Source organism: Pelodiscus sinensis, chromosome 6 (genome assembly GCF_049634645.1).
Source record: "Pelodiscus sinensis isolate JC-2024 chromosome 6, ASM4963464v1, whole genome shotgun sequence".
NCBI classification, from domain to species: domain Eukaryota; kingdom Metazoa; phylum Chordata; order Testudines; family Trionychidae; genus Pelodiscus; species Pelodiscus sinensis.
In genome coordinates this window covers 69,005,861-69,018,829 of record NC_134716.1, presented here as the reverse complement: position 1 = coordinate 69,018,829, position 12,969 = coordinate 69,005,861, and positions in this window count along the sequence as shown.

Sequence of the window (12,969 nt, the reverse complement as noted above, 5' to 3'; positions counted from 1 at the left end):
GGGTTTGGGCCGTCCCTCCCTTGTACAGGCCTGCTGGGGAGGGGGGGCGTGGAGTGAGGGGGCCCTGGTGTGTGTGGGTGGGTGTGAGCGAGCACAGAGGGCATCATGGGGGGGGGGACCCAAGGGAGCACATACTCACCCTGCCTTATGTGATGTGTTCCCCTGTGTTTCTCTGCACCCTTCTGCAGGTCGTCCACGCCATCAACGACGTCCTGCTCCCAAGATCCGCCTGTGCGATGTGGACGCTACGGTGGCCGGCTTCGCTGCCCTCAGGTTCCCCAACTGCGGAGGAGCCCTGGATGCAACCCACATCCCCGTCTGGGCCCCGGAGCATCGAGTGGCCCATTTTATGAACAGGAAGGGGTACTGCTCGATCGTACTCCAGGCCCTCATGGACCACCGTGGCTGCTTCCTAGATGTTTATGCGGGCTGGTCCGGCAGGGCACACGACTCCTGCATCCTCTGGAACTCTGGCCTATTTTGCAGGCTGGAGGCGGGCACCTACTTCCCCCGGCGGGAGTTTACTGTCGGGGATGTGCCTATGCCCATATGTGTCGTTGGGGATGCGGCCTACCCCCTGCTGCCCTGGCTAATGCGGCCCTACACGGGGCGGCCGGACCAGAACCGGGCCCGGTTCAATGACCGCCTCAACCGGGCTCACAATCACGTTAAGTGTGTCTTCGGCCGCTTGAAAGCTGGCTTCTGGTGTTTGCTCACCCGTCTTGAGATGGGTGAGCAGAATGCCACGGAGGTAGTGGCCACGTGCTGCATGCTCCACAATCTTGTGGAGCGGAGTGGGGAGGCCTTCCTCCCTGCATGGATGGCAGCCGAGGGCCAGGTCTATGAACAGTCCCACACAGCTGCCATCTGCCAGGCCACCAGGATGGGGTGCACATCCGGGAGGCCCTGACGGACATGTTTGCCGAGGCCCCATAGTAGGGTCGCCTCGGTATCCCTTTACAACTCCATCCCATCCCCTATGCTTCCCCTTTCCCTCCCCTCTCCTCCCCTTACCTGCCAATAAACACCAAACACAGTTTTGTTTTGAACAGAAAAAACTTGTATTTTTTTATTTACAAGGGAGAGAGGGGGAGGAAACCTTGAACTGGGAGGGGGAGGAGCTACCCCTGGGAGTTGTGGCCCCTGCGACTGCTACTGTGTTGGCAGACCTGCACATAGGGGGCGGACCGCATCGGGGCAGGCTGCACGGAGAGGTGGACAGGAGGGGCAAGAGCAGAGGCATGGGACAGTGTGCCGTTCTGTGTGCTGCACCCTTGCGGAGGTGCGGGCTCTGGCCTGAGTCCCTGGCACCCTGGCTGGTTCCAGCTGGCATCCACCCTTCCCCTCTGGTCCTGCCGGATGTGTGAGAGCAGCACAGTCCCAGGTGTGCCCTGCAGCTGCCTGCCGTGGCCACATGCCGCTTGGTCACCAGGCTGCACGTGGTTGCATGTGCTGCTTACTGCCTAATGCTACACAGCGTGCAGCTCACGTGGCCTGAGTGATGTGCTCTCCCCCTCCCCACTATGGGCGCTTGGCTCTCCCTCCCTCCCCTGCCCTTGTGAGTGCAAAGTGTAACACTCATCGATGGATCCTTCCCTGGCCTCCGAGGATGCACGGGAGACATTGGGGCTGCCAGAGGGGGCCTGCAGGGTGGCAATGCTGGCCTCGTCCTCTGACGCACTGCTGATGTCTCCTTCCCCCGCCTAGGTGGTCCTGGTGACGGGGGCGCATGCTGCTGTCCACAGGGACGTCCAGTGCCTGCGGTGCTGGCTGGCCCAGGATGGTGTGGAGCCATTGGTAATGGGGGCAGGTGTCAGCTCCTGCCCCCTGGCCCTCACTGGCCCGGACATAGCCCAGGCGCAGCTCCTTTACTTTAGCCTGGACTTGCTCCGGGGTCCGTGCTGGATGGCCCTGCTGGGCGAGCACCTGGGCCATGCGATCAAAGATCTCTGTGTTCCGGTGCCGGGAGCGGGTCTCGTGCAGGGCGTCCTCCTCCTGCCAGAGGTTCAGGAGGGCTTCCAGCTCCCCTGGGGACCAGGATGGGGCCCTTCTTTTTCTGGCCCTGGGGGCCTCCTGTGCTGAGGGTGCGGGTGGCTGATCCCCACCTGGAGCTGCCATCGTACTTGGGGGGTGTCTGCTGGATGGCAGGGGCCATGTGGCAGACCTCTAGCCAGAGGTCGGAGAAGGGCTCCTGCCTTGTGACCTCAGCAGCCTGCGTCTACTTTAAGGGTGCTCGGGTTACCAGGAAGTCCGGAAGCTGATTGTGTCTATGGAGCGTCCAAGCATCCATTAGGGCTTTTTTACATTTAGCCTGCTTTTGCGCAAAACGTCTTAGCTGCCTCTCTACACTGGCCCTTTTGCGCAAAAACATTTCCACAAAAGGGCTTTTTCCCGAACGGGAATGTCAAAGCATTTGCGCAAGAAGCACTGATTTCGGACAGTAGAACGTCAGTGCTTTTGCACAAAATCAAGTGGCCAGTGTAGACAGCTGGGAAGTTTTTGTGCAAAAGCAGTTGCTTTTGCGCAAAATCTTGCCAGTCTAGACGCACCCTACTAGTGAGGACTGCTAATCTGTATCACTGGAATAGATTAACAGAAAAGCTTTTGTTAAAAAAAAAGTGGAGACAGCCATAAAATGCTGTTGTTTAACACAACACAGTAGGGCATTTAGTTTGAGTTTATCAGGCTCATCATATCTATTAGGGTTAATGGAGTTCCTCACCTATAGCTATGTGACCCCCTTAAATGAGGAAGAACAAAGCAATTTTTCAAAACCAGATAAGCTCCTTTGTCTTTTTACAATCTACGGAAATTGAATGTCACACACATCTTCTCATGAATATTACATCCCAAAATTCTTTGTATCAAGTCAAAGAAGAAGATATGGACTTTTAGCATTATTATATTCTTACTAATTTGTATACAACATGTTTAAATATCATGACCAACATGCTACATGTATTTCCTGCATATAGTATGTATTTTTCTTTTATTTCTACATCGAGCAAAAGATATGAGCAAAGAGTAGTTGTCTTGCTTAATTCTCACATTGGAGTCTGTCTTGGTTGCAGCTTCCAAAAGTATGTTGGTGTTGATAATACCTCAGAACAACCATTTCCTTTCACAATGAGTTAATGTATCATCTTCTGTCTCCGAGTACACTATTCTATAGAGAGAATACTTTTATTGTATAAGGGGATGTAGGGTACTGTATGAGCCACTAAAGTTCAAGAAAAAATAAAACCTTTCCCATTTCATTTCAGTCCCATGGGACTTTAACGAAAAACAGTCATGACCATTCATAATAAAGAGAACAGAAAAGGTCTCAGTGGGGAGAGATTCTCATTCAGAGTTGAACCATACAACTATTCCAGTGCAATGGCACACAAAATGCCGATTCGAAGCAAATCCAGCTGCAATGATATATGCTATCATCATTTTTTACACAATCAACAGGGCAACACATATTGGATTTCTACTGGTGTACTACAAAATAGTCTGAGAAAGGTCTCCTGATTTTTCTTGACATGCTGCATTTACATGACACTGCTGACATGACATACCAGACAATCTCAGGAGATTTGGAAAAGGTCAGTGGAAAATGTTGCTGTAGAGTCTCTCAGAGCAATTGAGAGGAAGGCAGGCTTTGCATCAGATTATGATGCATGTTGGAGCAAGGAATTGGATAGAGTTTACTCTTGTATAAGAAATTCTAGAATAAATGTCAGAATGGGAGACAGGAGAGAGAGAGAGCCAGTGTATAAAATTCACCTTGACTTAGTACTACTCTGCTTATCTGACTTTTTATATAAATTAGCTCATGGACTACATCTTTTGTTTTCTTTCCCTTCAGCTTTCACAGTCATATATCCCTAATTTATCTATTCCATTTACTAAAGTGGCACCATGTTTTATACAGATAGGTGGCAAGCAATCCTCTGTGTTCAGCTAATTTTTCCAAAAACTACTGTTATCTTGTCATTCTCACCCATTTATTTATTTCATCCATTATTTTATTTCATCAAACTGATGTATCTCCACCAAGATCATATGTGCTTTGGAATAGGACCTGTCCCTTTATTACAGGGAAGGTTTTCAAAGGCACAAAGGGGACTCAGGTTTCAACTGATTTTAAATGAGAAGTGGGGCACGTTACTCTATTTTTGGGCTTTAAAAATTTCCCCTTACATCTTGATGCAGTCATTAGCACTATGGGGTTCCAGTTTCAGACTGGAGCATCTAGAAGTTATTGTAATACAAGTAATAATTATTTATATTTTATTATATTTGATTTGATCTACTCTTTTTGTGGGTTTTTTTGCACTCATTTAATACTATGGAACACCTAGCCTTTGCTATAGGTGCTTGTCACTGCCTCTTAGGGTGGTCTCTCAAGGAACTTCAGCTTCTTCTGACTAACCCTCCTTAATTTGTTTTCATTAAGGGCAGTTCTTGGACCTTAACTTCCAGCTAAACCTGTTGCACTTCACTTTTTGGGTGTGCCATCTGTTTCCATCTTCTGGGCATTTCTTGGATGCAACCTGGTATATGACTGCAACCACCTTACTACTCCAGGTCTTCCTTCACTGTACCCTCCCTTGTGTAGCAGGCCTTGTTTCCTCTGCTGATTGCAGCTACAGGTGTCTGCCTTCATGATTGACAGCTCTGGTAGCTGCATGGGGCTGTGTTCAAGCTACTGTCTCCCAAACCCCTCACTGCTAGAGAAACAAATACGTCTTTTATTATGCCCTGAGACTGAGAAACTAAGACTATTTTGGACTGAAAAGGGTGGGAGAACACATTTCAAGGAGTTGCCAGATCTACTGACTTTGTATTAATTTTATTGACTTGCAGTGAGGTGAGAGGCCACCTACAGAACCAGCAGGGAAGGAACACCTTCTTGAGCTCTGGTGGGCAGAGTGCCACCGCACCCACCCATCTTGATGGATGTCAGTGGGTGGGACAGGAAGTACAAAGGCAGAGCCAGGAGCTCAGTTAGCCCTTGTCTACACTAGGGAGTTATTTCAAAATAACTCTCCTTATTTCGAAATAAGCGGAACATCCATACTATCAAGCCCATTATTTCAAAATAAGGGGCGGGTTATTTTGAAATAAAAACTCCTGCTTTCCACAAGAAATAATGCTTATTTCAAAATAGTAATTTCAAAATAGCGGTCATGTGGACTACTCCCCAGAGTCATTCATAGTAATTACTTCCCTGTGTTTCCTGGGTCTCTTAGTTAAGGTAGTATGTTCATATTAAGAGAGCTGTCTCAGACTAATTTCAAGACACTATTTTGAAATCGTTATTTCAAAAGTTATTATTTCAAAATAAGCTTTTTCAAAATAATTTCCTAGTGTAGACATGTCCCTAGGGACCAGCCTCTGGAGAAGCCAGATGCCTCCCCTGAGCTCCCAAAGTGGGACGTTGTTGCAGAAGGAAGGAAGCAGAGGACAGGTGAGGACCACCAAGATCATTGGCGAACCCAGACCCAGAGGAGCTGCAAGCCCTGACAGAAGCCCTCTTCCCCAATGACCTGGAAGTACTGCTTTGAAGTCAGGTAGGCCCACAGGGGAGTTAGGAAGTAGTGCAGGGATAGCTGAAAGACTCAGTATGTTGTGGTCAGGATTCCCACTGACCTAGTAATAGACCAGTTTGCCACTGATAGGGCACTGGTCTGGGATGCAGTGAAGTGAGTAGACCTGTGTCCCTCCTTCCAATCACAATCCATGGATGGTAATCTCCTCCTTTTTCCTAGGCAAAGTCCTGAGCTTGTCAGCCCTCTGCCAGAGTTAGAGGATCCAACTGCTTTGCTGCCCCACCTTCAGTTAGTGCCTGTGTGTATTCACTATTTTAAGGCTCAGTCTGAGCATAGGCCTGAGCTCCTGAACTCTTTGCTGACCAAAGAGCCATACACATGACACCAGTCACCCTGCTGATTCCCTCTGTGCAGTTGGCAGAGTGGCAGTGAGCCAGAGTGGCTGCCTGTAGATCTAGAGGGGAAGGAGCCACGCCTCAACTGGACAACATGACAACGTGACAATTTTAGATTTAACATTCTGAGAATTGGTAGGCTCTGTCTCCTGATGAGGTCCAATATTATTAACATTACTATTTAGGTGGTTGCAATACTCACACTTAGGAAAAGACTTCTATATCTGTAATAGTTTTATTAAAATAATGAGCAAAATTACAAGCACTCCAGCCCAGCAAGGGAGCTAAAGATAATGCAAAACATGAATCTAAGCATTCATATGTTCACAACCTTTGTAAAAGGACCCAGAAGTGTTAGTCATCATGCTCCAGCATCAGACTATCCCCACTATTGTTGCCAATATTCACCATCCTGACATCTCCCACAAGATGCACTTCCTAGGACACACAGACCAGGATACTACTTTTATAATGTGTTACACTGATGCTGTTAGGCTTAATGCATGTTCAGGTAGAGATTTCACTCCCTTTTCCTTAGTTGTATTTCCTGATCCTCAGGATCTGTCCCTTTATTAGTAAATGCAATGGTATTATATTTTAAATGGAGTGGAACTGACCTTCTCTATTCTGCTATGCTTTGAAATTGATACTGGAAATTGATGCTTTGAAATTGATACAATCAAATCTTGATGGCTGGAAGGAGATTATTTCTTAAGTACTTGAACTGTATCCTCTTTTTTTTCCCCTCTTTACATCCATTTTTGCAGCAGGGTGTCAGCCGAAATGGTCAGGGCAGTGTGTGCGTGTGTGTTACACCCAAGTCTTCAACTGCTGAGACACAAAGTCTTGTTTCAGTGGGCAGCCTAGGAGGCTGGAGGGCGCCCCAAAAAATAGTTTAACGTCTGTGACTTTACTGCTAGGACCGGGGTCCCGTCGCAGAGGGCAGCCAACAGGCTCTCAGACACCCGAGTTTATAGGAAGAGCTTATTACACCTTAGATTTTAACTGCTAGAATCCAAGATTCCTTCGCAGCGGGCAGCCTCAGGGAAAGACTGAGAGGTGCCCCAATGGATCTGCCACCGGGGAGCGACACGATTCAAAACACCCAAGCTCTTCCTATACCTGTCCCTTTTGACCGGCTGAAGTTCTTTTGTTTGTGTTCGGTTCGGGTACAGCAGCACGGGTTCAAGTCAGAAGCTTGACACTCACTGGCTTATTTATAGGAGAAAGAAAGAGAAAAGAAATAAAGAAACTTGGTTCAGTGTATATATATATATTTATAAGTGAATGAGGGCACCCCACTTATTCCCAAAGTTTATAGCTAAATCACCTTACCAAAGGCAGTTCACAATAGAAATGAAGCAGCTTGACTTAAGAAAACTATAATAAAGTAACTAAACTTACAACAGAGTGACAATTAAAGTGTACACATAAAGAAAACACATTGCAGATACAATTCTCACCCCTGCGTTCCAGACTTGGCGTGGCCAGCATCTTTCTTAAGGAAATCATATGCAAACACTTGGAAGGTAATAAAGTGATAGGGAATAGCCAGCATGGGTTTATGAAGAACAAGTCATGCCAAACTAATCTGATAGCTTTTTTTGATAAGATAACGAGCCTTGTGGATAAGGGAGAAGCGGTGGATGTCATATACCTAGACTTTAGTAAGGCATTTGATATGGTCTCGCATGATATTCTAATTGATAAACTAGGCAAATATAACTTAGATAGGGCCACGATAAGGTGGGTGCATAATTGGCTGGATAACCGTAGTCAGAGAGTTGTTGTTAACGGTTCTAAATCCTGCTGGAAAGGGATAGCAAGTGGAGTTCCTCAAGGGTCTGTTTTGGGACCCGTACTGTTCAATATCTTCATCAATGATGTAGATATTGGGATAGAGAGTACGCTTATTAAGTTTGCAGATGATACCAAACTGGGTGGGGTTGCAACTTCTTTGGAGGATAGGGACATAATTCAAAATGACCTTAGCAAATTAGAGAAATGGTCAGAGGTAAACAGGATGAGGTTTAATAAAGAGAAATGCAAAGTGCTCCACTTAGGAAAGAACAATCAGTTCCATACATACAAGATGGGAAGCGACTGTCTAGGAAGGAGCATGGCGGAAAAGGATCTAGGGGTCATAGTGGACCACAAGTTGAATATGAGTCAACAGTGTGATGCTGTTGCAAAAAAAGCCAATATGATTTTAGGTTGTATCAACAGGTGTGTTGTAAGCAAAACTCGTGAAGTCATTCTGCCGCTCTACTCTGCACTAGTTAGGCCTCAGCTGGAGTACTGTGTCCAGTTCTGGGCGCCACATTTCAAGAAAGATGTGGAGAAATTGGAAAGGGTACAGAGAAGAGCGACAAGAATGATTAAAGGTTTAGAGAACATGACCTATGAAGCCAGGCTTCATGAACTGGGCTTGTTTAGTTTGGAAAAAAGAAGATTAAGGGGGGACATGATAGCGGTTTTCAAATATCTAAAAGGGTGTCACAAGGAGGAAGGAGAAAATTTGTTCCTCTTGGTTTCTGAGGACAGGACAAGGAGTAATGGGCTTAAAGTGCAGCAGGGGAGGTTTAGATTGGACATTAGGAAAAAATTCCTAACTGTCAGGGTGGTCAAATATTGGAATAAATTGCCAAGGGAGGTGGTGGAATCTCCCTCTCTGGAGATATTTAAGAACAGGTTAGATAGACATCTGTCAGGGATGGTGTAGACGGAGTGTGGTCCTGCCTTGAGGGCGGGGGGCTGGACTCGATGACCTCTTGAGGTCCCTTCCAGTCCTATTATTCTATGATTCTATGATTCTCTCAATTCCTCGGGAAGAAGTAGGACGAGGTTGGGCGTCCCACGGACCTCGGGAGACAATCAATACCTGCCAGCAGGTGTAGGTGATTGGAGCTCAAATGGGGTGAGCAACTAAACCCTCTTTATACCCTTTGGGTCACATGGGCTTCTTCCTGGTCTCAAGTGGCCAATTAGGAAAAATGGCTTTGAACACCAAGTTTCCCATGAAGGGTGCAAAGCATAATTCACACCTGGGAAAATGCAGACAATGGGCACCTCTGGTATGTGATGGGTGAAGATTCCTCTCCTGAGACAGTGCAGGTGTGTCAATTACTGATACTAGCCATCACGGCGATGGTAGGCCTCCCAGTCGTCAGCTAGCCCATTTACTGTCTGGTTTCTGTTTATGGTAGAGTCAGGGATAGGCAGCACACCTGCGTTGCCAGGGCATCAAAGGCTGACTGCCTTTCTCTTGCTCTCTGGGGGGGAAAAACAAGATGGGGTTCGTGTCTGGCTACACAGGGCTCCTAGAGTATGTCTAGATTACATGCCTCTGCCGACAGTTAAATATTTAAATATCCCTGGCTTCATTAAAATAAAAATGGCCGCCACGCTGTGCTGGCTCAGCTGATCATCGGCACAGCACACGAGTCAAGATGTGGATCGGTCGACAAGGGAAGCCTTTGTCGACTGCTCCTTTATGCCTCATGAAACGAGGTTTACAGGAGCGGTCGACATAGGCTTCCCTTGTTGACCAATCAGTGTCTTGCCAACAATCAGCTGAGTTGGCACAGCGCAGCAGCCATTTTTATTTTAATGAAGCTGGGGATATTTAAATCCCCACTTCATTGACTATGTCGGGTAGCCTATTTTACATGCCTTTGTCGGTAAGGCATGTAATCTAGATGTACCCCTAGGGACTTTAAAATGAGCCAGTCTGTGAATCAGAAGCTATAGTTTTTATTTGTTTACTTAGAGTTCTTTGAAGCAGGGACTACCTTGTTGTTTTGCATTTGTACACTGCCTAACTATGTAGGATCCTAGACAGGGGCGCCAAAGTGCTAGAAATAATGTTGAATACTTCACTCCTTGGTACTAGTCAATGTGAGTAAAGGAATCAGAATTTGATTCTGTGCAAATTATGTGCAAAATTTCTACTCATTTAGTTAATTATGGCAATCAACATTTATCCTTGTTTCCCCAATTCCCTACAATCACAAACAATCTGACTGTAGGCATCATGAGCCCAGCCAGAATTTCAGTCCCTTCTGCTACTTTTATTATCGTTACTTAGTGAATTGTCCAGAGGAAGACTGAAACTAAGTGTCCGTCTGTAGATCTAAATATTGTGCAGTAAGTGTAGTAGTGATCTGAGGTGGAATTGGGAAGCTGTGTTGTACTATTTCTTTGGAAGCAGTGAGTCTGTGAATGCTGACGGTGTCTAGTGAACTAAGGGTTGGGCATTCTAGAGAGAGGCTCAGAGGATGCAAGAGCTGGAGTGTGCCCATTGCCACCCTGTAGAGGTAGAGCAGGGCCTGCATAGGCCTAGAGGGGAGTCTTGGGTTACCTATGGCCAGTGAAGCTGAGGAGCTAGCCTCTGTGAAGCACATACAAGACTTCCTCACATGAACTGCAGGTGGTAGTGAGGTGCCTCATAACCCTGGGTACCCTGGTAAGTGTCACAGCCAGATGTGTTATAGTTCTTTTAAAGTGCAATTTTAAGATTTGTGGCATTTCAAGCCAGCAAAGCAGCTTCTCTTTGTGGGCTGCCTAAAGTTTCCAACTAGGAATCACCAGCTGAATTATGATTGATATGGTGAGATGGCATTGAAAAGGGGAAATAAAATAAAAAGCAATTAGGATGCAGCTATTGTATACATCATTTTTTCTCCATTTTAAAAGAGAGTCAGATCAATAATTTATGCTGTCGTGTCTCTGATTCTCCTTGAGGAGGTTGTGGAAAGAAGAAAAGTGTTGATTTCCACAGCCCCTGGACAAGAATTTTAGATCAGTAAAGGTCAGAAGTTCAGAGGTAGGGGGAATTCAACAAATCCCTTAAGCATTATACTGACATTACAAGACAGAGCTAGTAAAGGTCTCCATTTATTGATGTCCTTTTAGAAGGACACTGTAATATCAAAATGCCATCAATTTTGAATACACTTGTCTCCTTAGTACAGTGCCAAGATCTCTGAAGGCCCTGTGGATAGCTTCAAACCTGGGCTCCCATACATCTCTTTAGCAGATCTGTATACCGTATCAGAAGGCAATCTCTACTACCATATTTTCGTATTCCATTTAGTACTCAAAGGGGCTGAATGTCCTGTTTCACTTGTAGAAATCTGCAATTATCATGTAGTTATACTATGTTTACCATAGTCAATCTTATTAAGTTATTATGCAATAACTTGCGGGATATCTGAGTTCTATAACGCGGACAGCATTGCTAACAATACAGCAATTCATGCTATCCCAGTGCCTGCTTTTCAGTGTGTGTCTGAATCTAAGCGTCCTCAACTAGTTTTGTATCTTCAGTGACTGACAGAAGACATTGCTGATTCTGTACAGTTCACAGCATTCTTCTTCATATGGCAGAGAGACAGGATCTTATTTTTGGGTAGCTTTTGCTTGGAGTAGGAAAAGTTATGTTGTTTTAGTGGTAGGGCTCTCTTCTTATTGGTTTTGCTTCTTCTAGCCATGTTTCCATCATCCTGGTCAAGTGATAGTATCTGTCCAACATGGTTGAAGATCTCATAGGGTTTGGGCAAGGAATTGTTAGGTGGACAAAGTGGGAGAGGTATTAGGAATGAGGAATTCTTTGGAGTTAAGAAAATTTAAAAGGAGAGTGATTTGTCTGTGGGTTGGAAGCCAGATGGGATTTGAGGAGGGGAAGGTCTTTTTGGTGATCCCCTTGTTTTTGCATTTCTGTGGAAGTTTTGGAGATAGGTATCTGGTTTGTTTTGTTTTTCAGTTTTACGTGGCATCTACCACTTCCACTGGAAATCATTTCTAATATACTGTACTCACTTTTGGCAGCTGCTGCTGTACACTTTCTGTGACCACTCTATGGCAACCAAAAGGAATAGATGGGAATCATGGTGTTGGTAAGGGGGGTCCCTAATTTCCTTGATGGATAAAGGAAGACTAAGCTGGAAATGCAAGATTTAAGTTTCATTTTCTTGATCCGATTTGGGGGAACAAGCTGGGAGCCAGCAGCCCCATGGTGCTAGAGCAAACCTTCACCTGCAGCTCACCATAGGCAGGGGGCTGCTCCTGAGTAACAGTTACCTGTTCACATCCTTAGATTATACCAGGGATAGAATTTAAATGGCTATAATATTAATGTACTGGTTGCTCTGCCCTGCCTCAGTTTGTTCAAAGGAGCTGGTTGTCTTGTGTGCAGTTTGCAGGCAGATTCCACATGTTCTTCTCCTCTCAAAATCATGTTAAGATGGTCATGTCAGTACTGCAATAAAAAAAAGCAAATTTTATTTTCCAAGCAGGTTTTCCTTACTTTGAACTGCTCAATAATTTGCCACAATAATTTGTCCCTTTTGCTATAGCCATGGAGACAGTAATACTGTGGGTTTTAGATGCTGATATTCAGATGAAAATTACTGTAGTAAGACTTTTTTGTGAATTAGAGAATATGAATATGATGTTGCCACATAGAACAGTAGGCTTCTTTTCTTAGGATTATTGTGTTCCTCCATTCTATATTCTAGGATTTTTATATATTTCACTCCTATTCTATTAACAGGAATGGAATAGAGACAGTTCAGTATGGATTCAGTATGCTTGCAAATCAATATATGACTGTAACACAACCACAAGAATCTTCTGGGGAGGGTCCCTGTTACCCCCAGAATGTCTGTATCACTTGGTATATACCTATGTAGTTCTACAGATTGGCTCTGGGGTTCAAACCAGGCCTTCAAGCATGCAATTTACTTTAGAAAAGTTCACAGTTGGATTAAAGCTTTTAACTTGAGCCAGAGGTAAAAGTAAGTGGGTGCACCTTGGTGCAGAGCTCTGGCAAGAGCCAGCTGAGCTGTGGCAAAAGCCAGCAGGAAGCTATTTAAAGAGCTGGTACTGTGGCTGAGGGCTGGGGGAGGTTTGGCGAAGGAGGACCATGGAGGCTACGTCTATGCGGCAGCACTCCCAAAATAGCTACTCCGTGTCTTTTGAGTGCACCTGTTATTTTGAAATATAACCGGCTCGCTATTCCAATGTCCCTATGA